The 12,373-nt window shown below is 38.9% G+C and overlaps 1 protein-coding gene across 1 annotated transcript in view; it reads right to left on the bottom strand.

The window, feature by feature from the left end:
- Nucleotides 1-12,373, bottom strand: part of man1a1 (mannosidase, alpha, class 1A, member 1) — a 168,112-nt gene that overhangs the window by 48,828 nt on the left and 106,911 nt on the right. The gene's annotated exons all lie outside the window — the stretch shown is intronic.

Genomic DNA, 12,373 nt, shown 5'->3' with positions numbered 1-12,373 from the left:
AAAAGTATTCTCCGTCAGGACTTCCTGCAACAACACCACGCGTTATCTTGATTCTGATTGGCCAGAAGACATTATCAAGATGTTCGATTGAGAAGACTATCACTACGTGACAAAAGTTTTTCAAAACCGTTTCTGGTCTTCGGTATTTCCAGACAAGTGGCTGCTGAAATCAATCTTACTAACTGCTGTCTGTCCAATTTACTCCGCGCGAGTTGACGGACTTTATTTGCTTACTTTAACATCATTGTTCATGGTGGGGCTAAGCCATTTCTTGGTATGGCTGTAGCCTACCCCAGCCATACCCTGGCGCTGCCACTGGTGGGATGTATGGGGCGGGCCATTCTGCACATGCGTTAAATGCGTTAAATATTTTAACGCAATTCATTCAAAAAAAATTAATTACCGCCGTTAACGCGATAATTTTGACAGCATTAATATATATATATATTAATAAAACGGACAAGTCAAATCAAGCAATCTGATTGGTTCTTAGCCGTGATATACTGAGCGTATACCACGGGTAGAATTGTAAGTTACTTTTCACAACAAGTCAGTATCCCCCCGCGTCTGAGAAAAACAGTATACCGTTGGGCTGGAAAGGGGGTTGTCGACCCTCCACTTCGCGTCGGGCCGAACCACGCCCCTTAGCTGTGATATAATGAGCATATACCACGGTCTGTCGTGAGCTATTGCTTAAATATATATAGGTAAAACTAACCCTTCTTTTCATTATGGACAACCTGGCGATTACTTTCTCACTAAATCGTCTTAATATAAGTCCCGAAAGCCCAAAGCAATGTATTCTCCTGCTTGTTTTAGTCAACTAACATTCCAAAACTACAAAAACATATCTACTTTTCTCTCAAGAGAACCAGGAAGCTCAAATTCCTCAATCTAACTTCAGAATTCACTGAAATCAGAAGATTTGAAAGATGACTTCAATGTGGCTTTTGATTTAAATCAGCCTATTCAAACATATGTCTAGTACTTTATTGGTTGCACCCACACGGTTGAATGCACTTATTGTAAGTTATTTTGGATAAAAGCATCAATCTTTTCATTTCATGTTTTGTAAAGCAGATTATAATCCCTCTTTTCTGGAAGTCACAGATATAGAACTTCTTCATCTCAACACAATGCAATAAAAACACACACTGTCTTTAAAATAGGTTTACTAAAGCTGAACAAAGTTTTTCAAATAACTAATAGGCGCAGTACGACCAGCCAAACGACAGCAGCAGGGGACGTACTCCAGATCTGAGCCCAGAGCTTTCAACCAGGGCGACAACAAGGACATCTACTCAAGGAAAGTCACTGAAATCATATTCTCTGAAACGCTGGATTTACATTGCAAATATAATACTATATATAATATCATTTCCTCTTTCCTGTCCCCTTCCTTCAGTCCTGGTAATCTATCGCCATTTTGTATTCCACGGCTTCCCTACTGTGAATGTTTGACATGTGTAATTTAAAGGAAAATGACAGACGCTGTTTTTAAATAGCAGCGTTTAGTTTCTGGCAACATGTAAAGATGAAATTACAGATGTAAAAGAAGGTTCCTTCCAGTAAGGAATAGTTAAAAATAAGGACTGTTCTTTGAATACCAACTCAATGCCTATAGTTGCTGCTACAGTAAATGAGGAAAAGGAAGTAAAATAGCATGTTTTTCTCAGTCCTTTGTTATCTTATAGAATAAGACTTTACAGACTGAGCTGGTGAACACGAGGATGTGTTTTTCTGACGTCAACTTACACCATTTTTGGAGAAGTGAAGCCATTGTTTTGGAACGAACAGAGGCTTGATGTTGCTTTGAATAACTTCATGAATATTCAACCGTAAAACTACAGAGCAAAGGAGTAAATGTACCTGAATGTATGTTATGTATTAAACTTAAGGATGTCCCGATCACTTTTTTTTGCTCCCGATCCGATTCCGATCATTTGATTTTGACAATTTGCCGATACCGATTTTTCCTGATCCGATCTTTATGCAATGCATTAAGTGAAAAAAAAGCATTCAAGTTGTCCCTTAAGGTTATTTTTTAATTTAAATTGTATATTCTATCCAACATGGATATAGCTTCTTTCTTTCACAGCAGCATTGGATCAGTTCAGTTGTGCAGCATTGGATCAAAACAAAATAAAGCTTATCAGTACTCGTTAGCTTACTGCTACAATTAGACACTGCGCCCTGCCCACTCTGTTGCCAGATTTGAGAGAAATAAGCAACCAGGTCTATGAAAACAAGCCCCAAAGAAGCAACACATACATGATGTTGTGTAATTTGAAACCAAAACTAAGGCCTCAGGATGACTTTAAGACTTGAACATGGGCATTTTTGTTTTGTAACATTGAATACAACATTTTAAAAAAAGTATTTTAAAAAGATTAAAAAAATCCCGATCCCCGATTTTTTTTCTCCCGATTCCGATCTTTTGAAAATCACGTGATCGGCTCCGATCCCCGATCACATGATCGGATCGGGACATCTCTATAATATATTATTATTATTATTATATAAAAGCTCTTTTCAGGTAGTTGTGTGTCGTGACTAATGAGCTGAGTCTTATGAAGATATTTGCATGTATTCTTTTTAAATAATGCTACTTTTTTGATGGTTGTGGCACTTTTTAAAACACAAGTAATGCCTGGTTGTTGACTAGTAATCATCACTTTTGACCAAACTATTGTTAATTGTATTATCGGCTTCATTTGAAGATGTTATTGCTTCAAGGCAGAACCACTTCTTCCCTTGAATAGCTTTAAACTTCAAGTGTGGATTTGATTCACTGGTCCGAGCTTTGTATTAGCATATCGGAGCCGACAGCTTTGTGGCCCTTTCAGCCGAGGGGTGACGGCGTCTCTTAGGTGTCGGATTTTGTTGGCTTCAAACGTGAAGCACTTCCATATTTGGCTCCTGGCACGGGTTGAGTCAGGCAGTTAAGAAAAAGTGGGATTTGGACCAAGGCGAGGTGGACTGTTTGGCTGCGTTGCCAAGGCCGCTGCTTTGCACTGACAAGAGTGAGGGTGACGTGATGTCGGATGTATCCCTGACCCTCGAGAGGAAGTGGTCTCGTTCACGGATTAATCTCGGATAAAAATAAAGTTGGTATTGTTTTTTGTTTGGAACAAGATTTCATCAGCACCCTAGTCAGTAAACGTTAGAAAAAGCAAAGACAAAAGTGGTTCAGAAGACTCAGGTCGACTGAAACTAATGCAACAGCACTTATAATGTCAATTATTTTTAATATGGCTTTTAAATTTGGGTTAACTTTCAATTCTCACTGGTATCATAGTCCATGTTTTCTTCTTGTTCTGTAAAGCACTTGAAAGGTGCTATGCAAATAAAGAGTATTATTATTATTATTATTACAATTGTATGGCTTATTTTATGGCTATATTTCAGGCTGTTCTGGGTTTGTATCTTCATGGTTTATTGCACTTACTGTAAGTCAGCTAATAAAATGTAATGTACCGTCCAAAATGTCATCACACAGAAGCAGCCTAACCTACACAACAGTCATTTATGTGGATAGAAAAGTCATTTAGATCTGCGAATACAAATAGTTGTTATGATTTATCTGCCTAGTCATTTGTAGAATTGTTGATTATTGTATAAAATGTCAGGAAATTGTGAAAAATGCCCATTCTATCTTCTCAAACTCTCAAATAAATATACTTTAATTGGATTTTAAAAGCAATACATGGATAATCTCCATATTTGAGAGGCTGAAAAGTGGATTTTCTGCCATTTTAGCATGACAAATGACTTTGTAGTTTGCAACTAGTATTCCATTGACTTTTAATTGTTTGTAATCATTGCAGATAAACAATGCTTTTGAAGAAGCAACTTGTCATCAAGATTTATGAATAAGGGAACAAGTTAACTTTGAAAAAGGATGGACATCATTTCAAAAACAGTAACACCAAATCTGAGAAGGCATGGAGAGCTTCAACACACTTAAAGGACTAAATCCACAACATTAATGCAGCAACTCTGTAAACTGTATACGCTTCCTCCATTCCTATCAAATGTTCCCTCTCACTTGATTTGCTGAATTTGCAAACCAAACACAGCTCTGATGAAATTGCCTCTTGTAACTGCTGTGCATTACATCCCAAACACAGCGAAAAGCCAAACATTTCCCTTCTTGAATTATGAGATTTCATAACGCAGGAATAATGGTTCAGTGTAATTACATCACATAATTCAAGTTTGGTTTTCACACTCAAATATAAACACAACTCAAAAAATGAAAGTTTTATATACTGTACCAGCTGGCCTCGAAACCATTTCTAAAACTTACTGTGTTGATATTATCAAAGTTTGACCAATTACAATCCACACACACACACACACACACACACACACACACACACACACACACACACACACACACACACACACACACACACACACACACACACACACACACACACACACACACACACACACACACACACACACACACACACACACACACACACACACACACACACACACACACACACACACACACACACACACACACACACACACACACACACACACACACACACACACACACACACTAAAGCTGCCCCTTTCAGCTTATTATTCTGGTTTCACATATATAGAAAAAAAGCTCTGAAAAAAACAAGAGCAGCAGAAAAAAAGGCAGAGAGACAAAGTGAGGAACCCAAACAAAACATATCGAGAAAGAATGGTTTGTATGCAGTAAACAAATATGAGTATATAATACAAAGACACTGCCATCCCATCATACACGTCATGCTGTTTAGGGGGTATTTAGATCAGATCACATTCATAAAAGGGGTGTCATTGTCACTGAAGACATTTCACAAGTTCTTTTTCTTTAAAATTAATTTCACTTCATGGCCAGGCTGGGAATGTACCATCAGCAGCACGTGGCTTGCTCAAGGGTACATAGACAAAGATGTCGTCATTATTAGAGAAATAAAAAAAGGATTGGCTTTCACTAGTAAAATGTCACCTTGGAAGTTTGAATCGTTGTTTAGACTTTAATCTTGTGGTATTTGGAAGATGAAAATAAGGATATGACAGATTTGGTCCACATTTAATATCTTCATGTTTCCAATTATATATTTATACCGTACTTCGAAAGGATTTACAATATCAAGTATTTTCAAGCCAAGATTTGTGGTGACACTGCTGACGCCCCACTAGTGTGTGTGTGTGTGTGTGTGTGTGTGTGTGTGTGTGTGTGTGTGTGTGTGTGTGTGTGTGTGTGTGTGAAGATGTAGGAGCAGTAGTGTGTTGTAACAAGGCATCAGACGCCGGTGATTAATGCCTTTAATAATGCCAAGAGCACACTGAGGGGAACATAAACACACTCCCAGGGACGCACAGGAAAATAAATTAAACACACCCAGTGTCCAACGCCATCAAGCAAACTGCCAACAAGCTTTAATGAGCCTCTGAATTATACAGGAAGAGAGGAACACACACGACGATGGTGGCTAAACCGACGTGAATAACCACATTTCATACCTGTGCAAATCCATCAGCAAAATGAACTACCTTGTTGTTTTAATTTGTGTGTGTTACATTAAGTAACGTCATAAATCTGCATCAGTAAGTCTCAGTTATGGACCGCCAAAATGTTCACAGAGTGAGAAAGTGTTGTGATCAGGACAGCGGAAGAAGCTTCATAATATTTAAACAGATAGAGAATTTAAAGCATGAAGACATTCATTCTGTCGTCTTACTTATCAGGAGATTATTCATTAAAATTAGGGATGCTCCGATCGATATCGGCCGATACTCACTCTCTGCCGATCGATCGGTGCTCCAAAATACATAACACTTTTCTCAGTGCGCGTCAAAACAAGCTCGCCAAGATGGCTTCACCGGTCTGGCAGTTTTTTTAATGTTTCCGAAAAAGAGAGTAAAATAGCGGTATGCAACGTGTGTGAAGCAGAAATCCTGCAGCTCCGCCCGCTGTGACGGACCGGTGAGCGAAACACTCACTAAGAGTTAGACCTAACACACTTAGCTATCTACCTCTGGAACAAGCTACACTACTTATATGTTTCTTTATTCTTCACTGTCGGGTCACTCATTACTGGATCAGTGAGCTGCATGAGATACTGACGGGCTGTCAGGAGAGAGAGAGGAAAAGAGAGGCTACCGCTCATTTCTCCCGTGTTATTCTCCAAAGTTAATGTAAACTTGAATAATGTACTTCATTTGAATGTAATAATTATGTTGGTTGTTGTTTGTGGAAGCGCCAGTGAATGAGCATTAACTGAGTTTTAAACATCACTTTAAATTAGGGGTGTCAAACTCAAGGCCCGGGGGCCAAATCCGGCCTTCGACTTCATTTCATGTGGCCCCACAAGAGCTTGCAAATAATATAATACGTTTATTATACGGTCACATGCCACTTTACAGAATTACGTTGCCCATAAACTACATGTTCCACAATGCATCTCCTTTTGTGACATGCGCACTGAAGAGACTTGCAATTATTTGCCCTAGACTTCTGCTTTCAGACGTAGTTAATTACAAAGTTATTACCCTCTCCGATAATAATCCAATTCAGAGGCAATCATGTAATATAATACATTATTTTATTTATGTATATTTATAGTTACAACCGGCCCTTTGAGTGCAACCATAACGCTAATGTGGCCCACGATGAAATTTAGTTTGACACCCCTGCTTTAAATGGAAGATCCCCATAGGCCCCGCCCACTCGATCGGATCGGCGATCGGTATTGGCCGATACTGATTCCGTCGATCGGCCCCAAAATTGGCGATCGGAGCATTCCGAAATAAAATACACGTTTTCAGTAGAAAATAAATTGTATCTGCAGGCTTTAAACGTTGGACACATGTTATTAATAAAAGAAAGATCAGTTTCTCAAGAAATAATGAATTGAATGTGATGTAAGCTACTGTGGAGCCAACATAATCAAAAGGCTTTGGGTTTCATGACAGTCAAGTTAAAAAAAGTTTGAAAAAAAGAAATGTAAATGTGAAGATGTGCAAAAAAGGATAATAATGAATAAAATATGTGCATATAAAAAAAAAACGTAAATATTAGTATATAACAATATATGCTGTGGTTTATAGGTATTATTAAATATTACATTGATGAATTGCAGTGTATCTTTTTGGAGCTTAATCATTGTGGTAATTGATGAATTTAAATATAATACATATATTAAAAAAGGCCTTCACTCTTTGCTGTAGCTCTTTACAAACCAATATCAGCCAGAAATGTGAATGTCTCCCTAAATGATAATCATAGCTGCATTTTGTAAAGTCTAATGTGTGACAGTGGACAGAAGCAGCGACAGAATCATTAAAAAAGACAAAGAGAGACTCAGCAGGACGGGGGGGGGGGGGGGGGGGGGAAACCTCCTGAGAGGAGAAATGGAAAGAGAAAGCAGGTAGAAAGAGAGGAGGAATATTCGCTCTACTTTTCTGGCCATTATGTTCGCCCTCCACAAAGTCACTTAATCCACAGAACAATGGGAAGTGTGTTTTACAGAGATAGAGAGAGACAGAAAGACAAAGGACACCACAGAATGAATCCATTTAGCTAACATTTAAACAACGTGTACTACCACAGAGTTTGCCTTGTAAAGCCATGTTTTCTGGCGAATGTAATTAGTTCGTATAAAGTAAAGTTACATTTCAGCCTCTAACGGCCCGTCCATTCACTTTGAATGGGGCGACGTCACGCTTTGCCCAACTGCATTGTTCGCTTCAAAAGTTGAGCAATGTTCATCTTTTGAAGCATCGACGGAAGCGTCAGCCAATCAAATCATATGCCAGTACAAGCTCTAGCCAATCAAACCGCGTGCTTGTGTGTCCGGGGCGGGAGATTCATGTGAATGGTTGTTGTTTGAGTTTCAGACACGCCCACCGGCAAGCTTCAACGCATGCTGCCGTGTGGACGCTGCGTAAGTGCGTAGTTTTAGAGACAACAATATATATAATTCTCATTTTCTGTTTTATATCAGTATGTAGTGTCTCTACTTTAAAGAGTCCTCTACTGCTGATGTTCAGGTGTATATCAGTATGTAGTGTCTCTGCTTTAAAGAGTCCTCTACTGCTGATGTTCAGGTGTATATCAGTATGTAGTGTCTCTACTTTAAAGAGTCCTCTCCTGCTGATGTTCAGGTGTATATCAGTATGTAGTGTCTCTGCTTTAAAGAGTCCTCTACTGCTGATGTTCAGGTGTATATCAGTATGTAGTGTCTCTGCTTTAAAGAGTCCTCTCCTGCTGATGTTCAGGTGTATATCAGTATGTAGTGTCTCTACTTTAAAGAGTCCTCTCCTGCTGATGTTCAGGTGTATATCAGTATGTAGTGTCTCTGCTTTAAAGAGTCCTCTCCTGCTGATGTTCAGGTGTGTATCAGTATGTAGTGTCTCTACTTTAAAGAGTCCTCTCCTGCTGATGTTCAGGTGTATATCAGTATGTAGTGTCTCTACTTTAAAGAGTCCCCTCCTGCTGATGTTCAGGTGTATATCAGTATGTAGTGTCTCTAATTTAAAGAGTCCTCTCCTGCTGATGTTCAGGTGTATATTAGTATGTAGTGTCTCTACTTTAAAGAGTCCTCTCCTGCTGATGTTCAGGTGTATATCAGTGTGTAGTGTCTCTACTTTAAAGAGTCCTCTCCTGCTTATGTTCAGGTGTATATCAGTATGTAGTGTCTCTACTTTAAAGAGTCCTCTCCTGCTGAGGTTCAGGTATATATCAGTTTGTAGTGTCTCTACTTTAAAGAGTCCTCTCCTGCTGATGTGCAGGTGTATATCAGTATGTAGTGTCTCTACTTTAAAGAGTCCTCTCCTGCTGATGTGCAGGTGTATATCAGTATGTAGTGTCTCTACTTTAAAGAGTCCTCTCCTGCTGAGGTTCAGGTATATATCAGTTTGTAGTGTCTCTACTTTAAAGAGTCCTCTCCTGCTGATGTTCAGGTGTATGTCAGTATGTAGTGTCTCTACTTTAAAGAGTCCTCTCCTGCTGATGTGCAGGAATATATCAGTATGTAGTGTCTCTACATGTCTCCATGCTTTAATGTTCAAAAAGCTCTTTATTGTTCTCATACTGCCTGTGCTGCAGCACCTCTTTTCACCCTCTGTCTGAAACCAGAGCCCAGTCTGCTCTAATTGGTCAGCTGGCTGGCTCTGTTGTGATAGATGTCCCGCCCCTTAGCCCATCACGTACAATGTCTTGAAGCGCTTGGATCTTTAGCCTTTGCAGACCATTTACATGCACTAAAACCTACATAACACACTACAGGAAAGGGATAACTTAAAAACAAGCATAATACAGCATCTTTAAGACAGATAAAACAATTATAAAAATTGAGGTTAAAGATGCAAATACTTCCAAGACAAATATGAAAACAAGAAACAGCAGTAGGCATTCAAAGTAAACTTTAAATGTCAGTAGCTCGGGGTCAAACATCTGTTTCTAGACAAACCCCCATCACTGCAAAACAGAAGTGATAATGTGATAATTAAATCTTCAATTGTTCTCAAAGCACATTAAAACCAGCAGGAGTCCAAACTAAGTCCTCTGGAGGCTGTTTAAAGGGCTTTATTGGATATCTACTGTCCCTAAATGAAGTAAGAGAGGATGGGAAAGCGAGTTCATCAGATCAGTCGATAGTACAGCTTTAACACAAACATGACGGATGTATTTCCACAGAGTATAGATCTGTCCGCAACACTGTCAACACCGAAAGGACTGTCAATGAGGCGTGAACCACCGACACGTCTACTGTGACAACAGAGAAGGAAGATGACGTCGATGAACCTCAACATATTAATGATCCAACAAACACAGTGAACAATAGAGTCTACTGGGGACACTATAGAAGAAAGAGCCATGGTTGTGAGAAGAAAACAATATCTGGTATGAAACAAACATAAATAAATCCCTACGGAGAGGCTGCTTTACAGAATTTAAGGGTCTTTATAACTTTGGTTTTACATTTTGAAAACAGTAAAAAACTCTATTCAAGTTACACTTACTTGCTAAAGATCCAATTGCAAGGTCAATAATAAGTAGCGTGACCAGTGGCGAGCCGTGCATTTTATACCTAGGCCCTCTGACCCCTTCCCTCGAAAAAAAAAAAAAAAGAGTTATTACGTCACAGCGTATACTTCAGCGGAGTACGGCCCGGGGTGCAAAACGCATCAATGAAAGAGACTCTCTAACACACAAAACAACACCTGTAAATAACCCTATTTGTGTTCTTTGAAATTGAAAAGGATATTGCATTGTGTTTGTTCCTTTCGTTGCCGTTGTATGTCTTAAGTGTAATTTGGCATGCTTTTATTTTGAAGGCGAATTAACGCTGTTGACAGGAAGTTGTTGTTGCTATGGAAACAAGAAAAGCTTCACAGCGGGCGGAACTTGTCATAAAGTCCGCAATAATAAAATCCACCCATTTAGAGGGAAGATATGATTGGTCAATTGTACTGTCATTTGACATTACTCTCTCGTTCAGTTACTATAGCTGGGCCCTATAGCAGGACCACCAATCAGCTCCTAGCTCCACCTCGCAGAGACGAGCTTCTTTCATTTAACCCTTCACAGTCAAACAGAAACTGAATAGGCAGATTCGAAGGATTTATTTATTATTTGGAAAATGTTATTTTAAATACAATTAAATCAAGTTATTTTGATAAAACTAATGACAAATATTTTTTTTAAATATATATATATAATAGAGTATTATTTTATTTTTTGTATTTTTATATCCATGATGGTTTACTGTATATGTTTGCATTTTTGACTGTATGTTGGACTGTTACAAATAAATTAAAGATAACAAATTAGACTCTGGGAAACTCCGGTGGATCTTTTTCAGTTTTAAGAGGAAACAATTGAGATATTAATGGAGACAATTTTTGTTTTTTTGTAGCCATAGATGTGTTTTGACTGTCAATCATCTCCTATAGAAACTGCTGCTCTCTAGAACTGGACTGTAAGCCGTGTGGCCAGTGAGTAAAATGTGATCACACCTGAGGGGAATGACTGTAAAACACGCAGGAATAATTCTTACAAGGTTGTTTTCAGGGTTAGAGAGTTTAGAGCGGATCGTCCTTAACCTGATGTTAAGTAAACCAATAAAAACATGGCAGGTATAAAACGCTTTCAACAGCTCTTACAGGCGCTCTATAGCAAATAAACACCATGAAAATGATATACAACATAAATAAAGTCCAAACTAAGTACTGTAAAGCTACTGTAAGTTTATTTGAATATCATTTTGAGGATGTCTAAGTGGAAAATAATGTACTTCTTCTGCTTTACTTCTATAATCGTACTGCTTATTGTTGAATGTAAGGGCTTATATCAGGGTTAACGACGTCTATAGAATATGAAGTAAGTTGTGTTTAGAGTGATACAATGGACGTGGGAGGTCCCTACATGGATTTGAACACTTTAAGAGAGTGTGTGTGTGTGTGTGTGTGTGTGTGTGTGTGTGTGTGTGTGTGTGTGTGTGTGTGTGTGTGTGTGTGTGTGTGTGTACGATTATTTGTTGCAGTCTGCAGAGAGTGGCCTGGACAGCTTCCTAACTGAGATGAATGACCCAGCAGGCCTTGTGAGACGCGTGGCACAGAATGCCCAGAATGCAACAGTCCTCCTCCTCCTCATCCTCTTTATCCTCCTCCTCCTCTTCATCCTCCTCCTCCTCCTTTCACTGACTCCTCCATCCTCCCTCTTTTCCTCTCCAATTCTCACTTTTATTCATCCATCGTGGAAAACACTTATTTTTTTCTCTCCACCTCGCTTCCTATTTCTTTCCATTCCTGTCCTGTCTCTATTTCCCCAAATGGCACAAACAACATTGGAAATAGGACGTGCGATATTAAGTAGGCAAATGAACTCAAACACCTCATGTTACAATTATTTTTGCTGCTTGCTACAAAAGGAAAACTCGTGCGGCTCATGTCAGGGGTACTTGAGCGAGTGACATGCCGGCTCTGCATGCACAGCAAACAACCAATCACAATCATTCTTGATCAGATCACAGAAGGATAATCGAGCTAGCTTAGCTTGCTGCTCTGATAACTTAAGATCCAGACGTCCGTGACTAAAATCCTTCATCCGGTTAAATATTGTATAGCATTAAAGTTCAAGAAAGGATGGTTTGTGGAAAAAAACAACTGTCTTTTCTTCAATTCGTGTATTTGTTCATATCGCAGTAGAAGAAAATATCACAATGTCAATTTTTTCCAATATCGTGCAGCCCTAATTGGAACATCTATTTATAAAGCTTTTTCAATTGTACTTGATTACACACGGTCGACTGTTTTTTCTCTTCAATTTTATGTTATTTTTGCAGAATTTCTACACAAGTTTTATCAATAATTGTGC

The sequence above is a fragment of the Notothenia rossii genome (assembly GCF_949606895.1).
Source record: "Notothenia rossii genome assembly, chromosome: 8".
In the NCBI taxonomy this organism is placed as follows: domain Eukaryota; kingdom Metazoa; phylum Chordata; class Actinopteri; order Perciformes; family Nototheniidae; genus Notothenia; species Notothenia rossii.
The sequence above is the reverse complement of the archived record's forward strand: the minus strand, read 5'-3'. Positions and strand labels throughout refer to the sequence as shown.